Consider the following 13,236-nt stretch of genomic DNA (forward strand, 5'->3'; position numbering starts at 1 on the left):
AATGGCATACCTATGACATTTTCTCCTGTTTTTTTTACTAGAACAAGAAGAAATAACAAGAAGTCACTTTGTTGTCTCTTCCAAAACATTTCCATATAAGAAAGGAATACTGGCAATTCTTGTCCACAGAGAAAAAACAATTTTGAGTCATTGTTGGTCTAGATCCCAAGGGGTCAGATCCTAGCATTTATTATTAGAATTATCTCATCTTAGTTGGTGCTATCTACCAAAACAAATGAATGTTTGAAGATAGTATTTCTTCAAATATAACCATGGAAAAAGACCCTTTTTTCTTCTTCTAAAATTCCCTCTCTTCCTTAAAAAGAAACCATAAAGTCTTCATATTGATAGGAAAACCCAATGCATTTTTATGATTATTGGTAAAGATCTCACTGGAGATTTCTCTATCACAAGTTTGATTTCAGCAACTTGTGAAATCCTAGGACAGGCAATTCCATATATTAGTAGTTAAAAAAATAATACTACTAATGATAAAAATCCCACTGCAAATGGAAACCCCAACTAACTACACAAATACATATCCTACCACCAGCATACTGTTTGCAAACTTTTTGTTGCACATTAATCACACTGCCTGTCTGAACTGTGGACAATTAAGACAGCAGCTCCTACTGTAAAGCAGATCAAATCCTCTTAAAGTTGCATATGGCCTTTTAATCTAAGTGCACTGTGTAGAGGACTTAGTTCTAGTGCTCACCCTTCATGAATCAACTCGAACTCTGTAACTGACCTCATTTGGCATCTGTCAGAAACTGAAAGCAACAGCACCCAGCTGTTCACTTTATTAAAATATACAATTGCATAAATAAAATATAAAATTATAAATGTAACTCTGATATTTTGGAAACTCAATACTACTCAGTGGTAAAACTTCAATTGTTATTTTCTCTGTGATTTTTATATCCTCTGTACAAAACTTATCCCGTTCCAATTCCTGGCCCCAAGATTTTCTGCTGTGTTTTCTCATTCCGTAATAAGATTCCGTCATGGCACAGAGGATTATTTTTTTACCATTTCTCAGGGTGAAAAAGCATCAGACAAAGGAACTATTTATTAGTCAGTGTTGCTGAGATGTAAAAAAAAAGTAATTAATCACTGAGAAAAGCCTTCAGCAAGCTCTTTACCAGTGATTAGAAAAGGGATTTTAGCTTTTTATAGCATTTTTTTAAAGTTGTAGTTTCTCTAACCTCCCTTGCTTCTTACCAAGAACAGTTCTTGTCTTCATTTATTACCTGAAGCGCTAGTCAAAAAAGGAATTATATAAGTGTCTACAATTCTTTTCCTACTACTGGGTAGCTCACCCTTAGAAGGAGCCTTCATAGTTTCAGCAAGTAATCAGATATTTCCCTCTGTAAATAATGACAGTAGAATACATCATCAAAATTGAAATTTTGAAGCATCAGGAGAGAAGACTTTATCACAAGAAAAGAAAGTGTTAGGGGAACATAGGGAGGACTGTAAAGATTATATTAGGGAAAAGAAAATGCAGAATCATAGAATATGCTGATGGAAGGCAATCATCAGGATCATCAAGTCCAACTTGTGGCCAGACACAGGACACCCCAAGAGTCAAACCATGTTCCTGAGAGCACTGTCCAAAAGCTCCCTGAGCTCTGTCATGCCTGGTGCTGTGACTAGTTTCCTGGGGAGCCTGTTCCAGTGCCCAACCATGCTCTGGGATGAAAAACCGTTTCCTTGATATCTATGCAAAACTTCCCCCAACTCATCATAACAGATGATCATACTGCTGAGGGAACTCTGGGCCTTTCTCTGCAATGACTGCCCCTGACTGCTTCTGGCTGCAAAAGAACTACCTCCTCCAGTAGCCAGACAGATCCACAGAAGGAAGCCATGTATTTCTGACACTAGAAGAGGATGAACCATGTTGTATAGACAGGCTGGTGGTAAAAAAAGAAAAATAATGGAATAGAGATGTGAATTCATGAAGAGGAAGCTGCTAATAAAAGGACAGGAGGTGGATCACTGCTGCCAGAGGTCAGACACTAAGAGGGCAAGACAAATGATATTGCAGGAAGCCAGTTACAAGGAACTGAAGTTTTAAAAGAGAAGGAGGAGAATTACCTTGAATGACAATTAAGAAGAAGAATAAGAATAATACACCAAGCTTACAAAGTGGACTTTGGAAGGTAGATGGGATTAGGAGGCCAGTAGCAGGACAGAGGAAAGACTGAGGAAGAAAAGCCCTTGGCAAGAAATATCAGAACAACAAATTCTGTCCTTAAAAAATATATATAGAATTCATTATTCCCTCTTCAGTGTACAAAAAAAATTATAAATTCCTACTTCTATCCACAGATCTCTCTGAAACCACTGGCAAAGTGTGCCATTTACTGTTGGTCCATATAGAGTATTTCTACTAGCTAGTGATAAACATGTTATACTGAACTCAAGTAGTAAAAAAAATTTTATTCAGTTTAAGGTACCAAGTCTTCTGAAGAACCATGAAAAAAGAACTCATCGGCAACATGTAATGGAGAAAGTATAGTGTTGGATTGCTTTTTTGCATTGTAGAAAATTGTATATAACAAAAATTATATACAAACAAGTATACATCTGACAGTACATTGAAAGAACATAACCACAGTTGTAGAGAGAAATATTTCTGAAGACTCTAAAATCTCTGTTGGCATTACATCAATACATATCATATTTTTGCACAACATTCCTGCCATTGTATTAGTTAGAATGGGCTCTCTGACTCTTTGGAGACTGCTGGAATTAATTTCACATTTAAAAGGTAGTATTCTATTTTTTTTATATATGTAAATGTCAACACTTTTTTTTGCTAATAAGGTACTGCTATAGGAAAGTACAACATGATAAAACATTTGCTTTACATATTGCAAGTTACATATACCTACAGCAGAAGCATCTTTGCAAGTAATTTCTGACATTATATACAAGTTTTTATGCTTTTTTTTTCAGTGTCCCATGGGCAAGTAACAAACAAAATTTGGAATTAAATATGTGGGATAAACATAGATTATTTCCCTGGGTTTGAATAAAATAAAACATCATTTACTTGTAACTAAATTAGGAATATTTTAGTTGTGAAATATCCCCCAAATAATGAAGATAGATTGACATATTTAGTTTAATTCTGTTTACCTGTCCTGCTTTGGTGTAAATTTTTAATGATTATATAGCTAACAAAATGCAAAATATTCAGTTACACTTGCATTATCCAATGAATTTGCAAAGGAATAGAGACACTGTGAAGACAGATACCCACAGAGTTGTTTCCTTAGCAACAGGAAGAAGGAATGTGCTGACAATTTCCATACCTTCATCAAATTACTGGTGGCTCACCAACATGGCTCATATAGGAGAAATCTACTGCACTTCAAAAATAGAATAATTTAAATAGTAGTTTATGTTTCTTTCCAGGCGTATTTACTTTTTCAAATATTTAAGAAAACTTTCTTTGAGAAAGGTTGAAGGTCTGGTTAAAGATGCTATAAGGGGCAAAATATTTCAGAAAAATACTGGGTTATTTGCAGAAAGTTGGACCTTGTCTTAACTTCCAACTTGGTGCTCAAAAGTTATGGAATCAACATACATTTTTCACTGAGGTTCTTCATGGCAGAACACAGACAGATCTGAAGGCACTCCACTTTGGCCACAATGGAGAACAAATGCATTTATTGCACAGAGCACAAAGATTATAAAAGAAAGTATTGTTCCAATATCAAATTTATTTGCTTGTCCTCTGTGACTCTTAAAGACAATCCCATAATTTTTAAATCAGAGCTGGCTTGCAAGACACCAGATAAGAGTAAGGAAGTCTTCTCCCAAAGAAAATAATTTTGGATTTCTAAGGATCTTTTTTTAGTCATTACAGTGAATTTTCCCCACTCTTTATATGTGTAAATCCAAAGGGGGAGACATTTCCTTCTGTGTTGATCTATGGCCATATATTAATTTACCAGTGTTACCGTCACTGTTCCATGGGATGCCTCTCAACATCTCTAGGATCTAGAGAAGTCTTAACCTAAGGTATCTACAGAATCTACAGAAAATGGGTAGAGAAGCAAGGTACTGATCAGAAACAGCCACCTATTGTCAAACAGTTTTAGCAATTTGTGCTAGGAATACATAAAACTGACCTGTTGCATCTGCCATGCATTCACATATATTACTGATTCTAAATGTGAAAAGCAAATTCCTTACAGCAGTATCATCTGAAAAAACTGATAATCACTCAAGGATTTTTCCCTGAAACACCAGCTATCTGAAACCAAATTAATATGAGCTGGAATTTTGTAAAAACAAATACAGTTTTCCTATTAATTCATTAATTTATTCTCTTCTACTTGCTGCTATAAAGAGAGTTCATTTTAAATTATCACAGCTATAAAAGGGAGGAAAGAGTGATGAAGATAGACTGTTCCAAAACGTGATGTCATAGTTGTAAAAGTCACAGAATAAGCTTCCCTCTCCCTCCATGGGCTAGACATTCCAATCTGAATTTGCTCCACCTAGGCTCTGGCATTTAAATCAGGAATATTCCTTAGTTTCCTCTGCAATTAGTGGTAAGATGTGATATTCTGGTAATTCACATTTTAGATGGGCTGAATCATCTTCCAGAGAGGTGTTTCCCTCCAAACCATGAGCAATCTTAGAAACTGCCTCATATAGACATATGGGTTCAATAGCTGCCTCCACCATTTCATGCCTTTCTAAACCTCCACAGAGCTAGAAATTATGTACCTCACACCATTTATGAAACTGGCAACTGTTGAATTGTTTGTGTTTGTGTCCTTTTTATGAGGGGCAGAAGAGAAAGTAATACAAGAGACAAGAGAACTGAGAATCCAACTTCTGTGTTAGAATCCTAATTTAGGTCTAATTCTGTTACCTTCATATTGGAAGCCAGAGGCATTAAAGGCAGTTATCCCATTAACATACTATGTGCTCTGATTTTGACCGCGACACAATGATGGCATTGCATTTGCAGAGCTGGTCTCAGGATAAGAAATGGCACCTCCATTGCATAGTGATGTCCCCAGAGAGATTTAAAAAACAACTGAGTAGTTTTCAAAGATAATGTTAAAGAATAAAATGTGATGATTATTCATACAATTTAGACAGTGTAAAGCTGCAGCCAATAGCAGTCAATATTCACTGGAGCTCAATCTCTATCCCTAAAATCCCTGAGCTACACCTTAATTTTAAAGTTGAATAACAGTGAGGAGCACCAGTATCAGTGTAGAAAATATGTGATCGAATAAGACCAGCAAATTGAGATGTTTGCTCAGCCCCTTCTGCTCTCCAGGGAATCTGCACTGGCTGAAAGTCTTTTAAAGCGTGTAGGAGCACTGTGAAGTATCTGACTCTAAAATTTCACCCACAAAAATAAGGCGTATCTCCATCTCATCTGAATAAATCCATGTATGGCAATTTGATAAATAAGATAAGAAAGATCCACTGACCCAACATCATATTCAACAATTACTAATTGACAGAGTTGAAAAAAGCAATATGAATGTCTTGTAAGGGATCGTACATGCAAAACACATAAGACTAAGCATTCTGTCTGCCAATTCCATAGTACAGATCTGTGGTGAAATATTCAGTTGTAATGAATTCTACTAAATTATACTTTTTTGATTGATTTGGTAAAAATGTAGTAATATTCTTATATGGTAAATTTTTTTGAAACTGTACTGCATATTTCCTATGATACTGAGTTGTTCCAGCATGATACATAACACTAATCAACTAAACACAAATAGGTAGAGCAGTCCGCAACTTTGCCACACTTTTGAAATGAGCTAGTTGATTATCTCTGGGCAGTTCTGTGAGTAGAAATACGCCATGAATTACTTTTTTTCACATCTCAACAACATTATAATGACTAATAAATAATTCCTTTGTCTGATGAATACATTTTTAGCATTTTTGCTGAAGAAAATTCTCACCAGTATGAATTAGAGAATCACAATCCTGTCTCTAAAAAGTAAGTTCATTTCTCAGTGCTTTCATTAATTTTTAAATTGTGAGAAAGAAAGGTCTAAAAGCAACATATATCAGGAAAAGTAAAGATGAAGTAATATCTTTCTACTTCATCAGCTCTTAAGATTCAATAATCTTGGTATTTTAAGCTATGTATTTCCTAAATAACCAACAGGACTTCAATCAAGAAACAACATTCTTGTGTCAGCATTTACCCAGCAGACCTTTAAAGAGTTGGTATCTTTCACTTTCAATGTTGCTCCTCTAATGCTTTAGGAAAAAAAGCAAAACATAAGAAAAGCTAGTGGAGACACATATCTAAAAATTATTCTTAATTTTTTGGGGGAATTTTAAGAAATGCTTAACTAAACCTCATTGATACAGAGTATCTAACTCTTTACTAACCATCCATTCTTCTGTACATTCAACAGTCTCCAGAATGAAATTGTCCCACTTTTGTTCACTCATCTAAATGAGATCTCTTAATTAGAAATAGAGCCTGCTTTGATTCCCTTGACAGCTAGCAGTAAGAGACATGCCCTTTGACTGATACTGGATTTCATTATTAAAAATCTCCTCAAATTTAAAAATGTTTATCACAACCCTGTCTAATATAATTTTCTTAATTGCAAAGTAGCAATGATAATTTAAGTTAGTTCAAAGCAACTTCAAAGCGTACTATCTGGATTTTATGGACAAAATCCTTCTGTCTTCCAGAGCAGCAAGTAATGTTCAATGAATGCAGCTTATACCCAACTCAGTAATGAAATGGAAAATCAGAAAAATTGGAGAACAATTGCAGCAAGTTTTCAAATGAGGCGCCAGAGAAGGAATTATAATTCAAAGCAATATTTTTCATTGATTAAGGAAATTAAGAACCTAAGAATACACCTTAACTCTTTCTTCATTTCCCCTCCTTTTTATCTTATTCTTACAAAACCTCACAAACACATCAACTGAATTCTCTGAGATGCTTTAGCATCCTAGTAGTCAATCAGTGATGTCAAAGCCATTCAGTTGAAAATAGCAATAATCTAATGAAAATACGTTTTCCTCAGGACATTATAAAAGTCCCATCCTAAAACTGATGGACACCCCGAGAATCTGAAGGAGCTCAACAATAAGAAGCAGTGAGTACCTCATGAGACACTCACAGGAATGATGCTAAAAAGTATCACTACGATTCCACAATCAGCTTTGATCTATACAAATAAGTAAAAATTTTAAAATCCCATTGTTTCATCTTAGGAATGTCCTATATCTCATTGTATTTGACAATATTAATACTGAAAAAAAAAACAGAATGGTGGAAAAGCATCAGAAAACATAGCTGGGTTGTGTTGCTGTATTACTTAACTATTCCCTGCTGAAGTGGCTATGAAGGCTTGATTACATTGAACCTCAGCAGATGAATTCCACAAGCCACCTATAATCTTGCAAAAACATAATAGGATACATATCAGAGGAAGTGGATGGATGGATGGATGGATGGATGGATGGATGGATGGATGGATGGAGGGAGTGATAACCCCTGTGTGTGTGTATACCTTGCCCATATTCCCAACAGCAGATGTTTCACTCAGAGTGTCAAACTCATCTTTTCCCTAGGTTGAACATCCTATATTTTTAGACCATGATGATGATTTCTTCCCCATCAACTAAATTGAATACATACTGAATATACAAAATCCTGTGTGGAGCTATACAAATGAAATTTCATGTGCATATTGCTTTAATTCATAAGCTCCTGACATTACTATTTAAGTTCAGTGTACATGTAAATTAAAGGTACAAAAAGGGTTTCTGAAGCAGATCAGAGTAGACATCAAAAGAATCAGAGAAAATCAACTTATTTTCCCAGACCACCTCATACTACAATCACTGCCTGAGAAACAAGTAGGAAGATGTACATAATTATAAGTAGTTAGTGGGGTTTAGTGCAGGAGATGAAGACAGAAGATTTATACAATATAATGAGTGCTGAAGATAAAAAATAAAATGCTGTGAAAAATCAATGGTGGTCTAAAGACAGACTTTTTGTTTATGAACCTTGCAAAAGCAGGAGTAACACAGACCAGAGGAGATGTTGTTCTCAATCCTTCTTTAAGTATTTTCAGATTTTACTGAATTACAAAGATCATAAATTATTAAATGTTAATTTAATAATTTAAATTAATTATTTTAATCCTTATTAAGTGTAACCTTACTGCAATCAGTGATGAACTGCTGCGGTCCATTTAAAACCACTGTGGAAACGGTGGTGCTAGTTTTGCTTAATATTAAAGAGTGACTGGATATTTTCTTTATTCAGAAAAGATGTAAAGCAGAGTCATTCTTTTTCATTTCAGTTTAAAGGAATGCTAATTGGCTGAGCAAGTATTTTTAACATAGCATAAAGCCTTCTTTCCTTCCGGCCCCTCTCCAAAATATTGCAAAGAGAATAGTGGAATACTCAAAAGACAAATATTGAAATAATTTCTTTTTTAAGCCATCTTCATTGAGTTTAGCAAAGAATTTTCTCTTTTAAAATTTGGACAATGACTTTATATTGAAAAAGAATTATTAATTAATTATTATTAATTAGGATATGCTATCTTAAGTCAAGCACAGATGAAATGACCGTTCCTACATCTTTCTTTTAAGCATTTATTTCCTGTCTTTTTTTCTGGGCTACGAGTTTCCTTGTACTACAGGTTGCATGATGAAAATCCGTAACACCTGATTTTACACCAAAGCTGCATGTACATGAGAGAAGCATGAAAATCAACACATGAAGACCTTATCACATACTGTCTTTGTGGGATGTGCCAGGTGATGGACCTGCTGTATTTGTTTGCACAGTGTATTGTGAGTGAATTGTAAAATATCATTATTCAAAAGAATAGGGCTGAACAAAAGAGAGAAGGGATCTTTCTTAATGGTGTTTCAATGGAGTAGGGAAAAAATCACAGAGAGAAATAGATGGTACTTCCTTAGAGAATGTACTAATTTGGGAGAAGCATCTACACAGCAGACTCAGGCAGGCAGAAATGGCACACACAGATCATCCAGGATGACTGCAGCCTGCAACTTTTCTGAAAGGAACAGACCTCAAGTCTGTGAATGGACAGATATCTGAAACCCCCACCTGTGTTTGCACTCGGTGACACAGAGCCCCACCACATGACATCACTGCAAGGCTTGGGGGAACAGGCAGGAGCACATGTGGGAAGTTACAGTCCCTGCCACAGCTCTCTGTTTCCTTCATGCATAGTGGGGCCTCATTATGTGTGACCTAAATAATAGCCATAATGATCTGGTCTTTAGAATAACTTTGGAGCTACTCCTTTCTTGCCATATAGATGCAACAGCTTTTACAACTGAAGAATCCCAAAGCCGTTGGGAAACCTGCCAACAAGAAAGAAAAACATAGCCTCCACAATGTATCCTTCCTGCCACTGATACCATGGCATGTACATGGCATCTTTGGCAGGAAAAAACCATAAAAAAATCCTTAAACCTCCTTGCACATTACACACAACACCCTTTTGAGATGCAAACAAACCCACCAATTAATTTGAAGATGTTTAAATATATGAATACTTTAACTCTTACCATGATCTTCCCTTATTTGTTACTCTGCTGCTATAAGGCATATGTAAAGACTCAGTAAACAAAGGAAAAGAACAACTTAAATATATGTCATGCACATATACACGTTCTCTTTAGCATAGTCTCCATTTATCATACACAGCATGACTCATTTAACTAGGTTTTTAGCAATCGAAAGGATTACAAAAAATTTATAGTTCTTGAAATTATTTAACTTTTTATCATGCTGTAGACTCCTCAGATTTCTGTAACACAGTGGGTTTTGGCAAAGCAATTCAGTAGAGGAAGAAACTGTATTTCAGCTTTCTTGCTTTGAAGGGAGATAGAAGGAAGATGCAGAATCTATATGCTCCCACAGAAGTGACCTCTATGGTATATTTGAAATACAAAACTAATGGTGTCTAGATGCATAACTGGATACCAGACAGCTCATTATCCAAAATTACAGGAGTATCCCTAGAAAATGCATGGTGTTTTAGTGTGAATAAGGACTGCATTGTAGAAGGAAATATCTAATTCCCACTTACTTCGTTTCATATGACAATGGAAGCCCAGAGAGTGTGAATTAAATTGATTCCAGATGAAAGTAGACCAGAGTGCATCTTATCATGCCAATGACAGGGCATGCTTAGTCATTAAGGCCATATTTGAGTTAATGTGAAGACAAATCTTTAAAATACACATAATGCAGATGTCAGATCTACAGCACAAGCTACTCCACAAATTCATTCTGATTTTGCCTTACTACTTGTTACTGTGACACAGCCACAGATCACAAAGCCAATACTCATCTACGGGTGTCATGGACTCATTTATCCATCAGCCTAGGTAAGAGTAGATCAACTTACATTGCAAATTCTGTGGGAGGAGAAACAAATTTGTCAGCCATATTTCCTTGATGTTCTAGTCTTTGAGGGGCTATAAGCCTTGATGGAATTGTAACAATGAACAAAGATAGCATGGATGAGCAGCAATAGTGTTAAATCTCCCCAAATAAAATACAGATTTGTTTTAATACTCTTTTTCAACAAGACTTTCAAAAGGGACTAATCACAAACATGAAAACATTCTTACTTTCCCATAAGGGAAGTAAGTCCATATTTCTTTAATGTAGAATTATCTGACAGAGGCAATGCTACTACATATTCTTGAGAATCTATGGGAAAAAGTTCAGAAGAACAAAAAATACGGAGTTTTTACACTACAGTTAAAGACTTGTCAGTTTCAATTTCCAGAGAAACAACTAGAACAAATCAAAAGTCTGTAGCCATCTTGTGGATTGCAAGATGATGAGAAGCAGATTTATATGACTTTGTGAAGTACAATATTATCATTTGTCCTGTGATAGGAAAAACAATGTAACTCAAGTATCTTGCCTACTGTTAAGGCTCTTAATTGAGTCATAGTACTTTGCATGAACAAAATAATGGAGTATGACAGAGCTTACAAAAAAGTACAAAAGTGGTTGCAAAACCTTACTTATAATGATTACTAGTCTCCATTACACTATAAATTCCTAAACCTGGCATACCTTAGTATTTCTGTTGAAAACTTTGATGGTAAGAAAGACCCTGTCTTTGTTAAAAGTGAATGGATGCTACGCTAAGAATTACTGTCAGGGACCTGAAGGACAGGGTTATAAAATTTCATTCATAAACAGCAAAAATAAAAGTTGTGTTAGAAAGAAAATGTCTTTGTATTATTAAAATAAAGAACCTATTTTATTTAAAAGAAAACAGGTAAAAAAGAGACAGGTGAGAGTTTTTCAGAGAAAAAGGAAGATTTTTTTTTTTAATTGGAAGCTGAATAAGAACTAATCAATAATATATTACAAAATCTGCTACAGAGTAAGGACAAGTATAAGGATGGCATTTCATTCTTCGGGAGTTTCAAGCTATTTAAGAGTCAGAGATTATTAAGGATGGGTAAGAAACTCCCTGTCAAGTATGATAAAGCTGATAATACCCAAGTGAAGTAGGGAACAAAGGGTGTCACTCCATTCCTCTAGACTTATATTTCTAGGACTGATTTTTAAATTTTCCTATTTTTTTTCCACAAAATCTATAGCAAAGAACTACAGATTAATTCAAAATTTTGAAAAGGTTTAAGAGAGCACCCACACTACAATCTTCTTCTCTTAAATGAGTCAAAACACCTAAAAGTTAATGAGATTTAGGCATTTTACTACCAAATCTCCTGAAATATCTTCTAAGTTTTCCTTTAATTTTATCATTCAGCAGGAGTTAAAAACATGCATGAATTGTCCAAGAGTGTTTGGAACCAAATATGTGTGCATTAACAAAATAATGCATAATTCCATAATTGTCTTAGTGAGGTAAATAGTAGATGCTCAAATGGCTTTTATTTATATAGTTATTATTACATTTCTTGGTTTTCCTCATTACTTGATTGTTATTGTAAAAAAAAAAAAAAGAATTTTATTGGTTTAAAAGCCATCTAAGATAGAAAATACATTTGTAGCTAGCACTCTTTTCAGGAAGACATTTCACTATTCTCATTCTATAATTCTTTTAACCAACAACCTTTTTTAAATTGTTGCCAAATGTGTTTGGAAAATATCAAATTTATTTGATGTGGTTTCAAGTTATTTTAACGTTTTTCATTTTTTCATGTGTCCATGCATCTAGTATGGGGTTTTTTTTGCCCTGAGAAATATCAGGTTTAGGATAAGCAGCAGCTTGATGCTGTCCTGGTATTTTTAAAGTACCATCTGATTTGGATCAGCAGTGATGACCAAAACTATTAGAAAGTTCCAAAACACTGAAAAATTCTAGTGGATTTTTTCCCCCTATCTGCTCATATCTAGATTTTAATGTAAGAACACCAGTTTTTCTGGATATTAAATTCAACAGAATATTTTCTAGTGAACTCAGTGGGATTGTACAAGATTTTACTTGTATCTTACTATGCAATACATCCTCTACAAGCAAATTGAATTCAGCTAAAAATTTAAACTACTGACACAAATAATAACAGGTGCAAATCATGAGGAAAGTTCTTAGCCAGACTGAGAGTGGAAAAGAAATTCTTTTAGAGCGAGCATGAATCCCTACTCTTCTAAGGTCAATGCAAGACCTGTAGCAGGCTTCAATCAGACCCGGATTAGCCCTCCTTTTTCTGTTTCTCAAAGGTGTTCTGAGTTCAGCTACCCTGAAGATATCTCCTCCTCATTCATTGTAGAAAGAGAAATAGAACTTTTACTTTTCTATTTTTAATAAACTGAAACCTAAACATAAATTTTTAATAAACTGAAACCTAAACATAAATATCTGTCACTCGTAAACTTATATTCTGCTGAATGTAAACATCCACACACTACATTTTTTTCATTGTAGCTGTAGCTGGAAATAAACTCCCATAGTGATAAGATCACTGTGCAAAGCTTGAGTTCAGAGACAATGCTGGGTTATATACTTCCTTGGGATAAAAGATTTAAAATGGACATAACAACAAAACCTTAAACTACATTATCACTGTGTAATTCTATTGCTATAATAAGGCTTCATTTGATTTTTCTTGAGAAGCATAATAAGATGCATAATAAGATTAAGGCATAATTATAATTTCCCCTATGACAAAAGCTAAACTACTTCTCATTGATCTCTCAGAACACCAGTCTCTGGATAT

At 34.8% G+C, this 13,236-nt stretch overlaps 1 long non-coding RNA gene across 2 annotated transcripts; it reads left to right on the forward strand.

Annotated features, from left to right (window-relative positions):
- Positions 1-4,502: 4,502 nt before the first annotated feature.
- LOC128797677 (uncharacterized) lies at positions 4,503-7,197 on the forward strand. Of its 2 annotated transcripts, none has more exons than XR_008434206.1 (3): positions 4,503-4,574; positions 5,939-6,001; positions 7,056-7,197. It is a non-coding gene; the product is annotated as an uncharacterized LOC128797677 (long non-coding RNA). The 2 variants fall into 2 exon arrangements; XR_008434205.1 differs by lacking the exon at positions 7,056-7,197 and adding an exon at positions 6,715-6,904.
- Positions 7,198-13,236: the final 6,039 nt, after the last annotated feature.

The sequence above is a fragment of the Vidua chalybeata genome, chromosome 1, assembly GCF_026979565.1.
Source record: "Vidua chalybeata isolate OUT-0048 chromosome 1, bVidCha1 merged haplotype, whole genome shotgun sequence".
Classification (NCBI taxonomy): domain Eukaryota; kingdom Metazoa; phylum Chordata; class Aves; order Passeriformes; family Viduidae; genus Vidua; species Vidua chalybeata.